At 38.2% G+C, this 505-nt stretch overlaps 1 non-coding gene across 1 annotated transcript; it reads right to left on the bottom strand.

Annotated features, from left to right (window-relative positions):
- Window positions 1–208: 208 nt before the first annotated feature.
- LOC148784628 (small nucleolar RNA SNORD96 family) lies at window positions 209–304 on the bottom strand. The gene has a single exon (XR_016063488.1). It is a non-coding gene; the product is annotated as a small nucleolar RNA SNORD96 family (small nucleolar RNA).
- Between the last annotated feature and the right edge of the window lie 201 nt (window positions 305–505).

Genomic DNA, 505 nt, shown 5'->3' on the forward strand with positions numbered 1-505 from the left:
GTTAAAGAGAAGAGACTCGAAAGACGAAAGGAAGCTCAATCACTATAGCTTATGATTAATGTTAAGTGCTGCCAGCTTATTCAAACAGCACTGGACCGTCCATAAGCACAGTTCACTCAACAAATCTACGTCATTAATAAAACATCAAATCTTCAACACTTTGGATAGGAAAAAATAATAAAGTGAAAAGTAGAAAATCAGAACAGGTAAGCCTCAGAATTGCAGAATATCAGCAAGGCCGTCTTTCGAAAGCCATTCAGTCCCGAAAGATGGTGTAATTTTGAAGTGATTTCTTCACAGGCCAAAACAAAACTCAAAAATCAGAAATGAGAAAATATTCGATTTAACAGAAATAGGATTGTATTTCTCATGGCCAATCCCAAGAGATCATAGCAGAATCTGCTAAACAAGGCGATAGGATATGAGATCGCCCCATTACCTTCGGAAATCTCGAAATGAAATCTCAACGAAGACGGAGGGCTTGCTTTAGCGACGATTTTCACTC

Source organism: Sesamum indicum, linkage group LG12 (genome assembly GCF_026168435.1).
Source record: "Sesamum indicum cultivar Baizhima isolate 11 linkage group LG12, ASM2616843v1, whole genome shotgun sequence".
Classification (NCBI taxonomy): Eukaryota; Viridiplantae; Streptophyta; class Magnoliopsida; order Lamiales; family Pedaliaceae; genus Sesamum; species Sesamum indicum.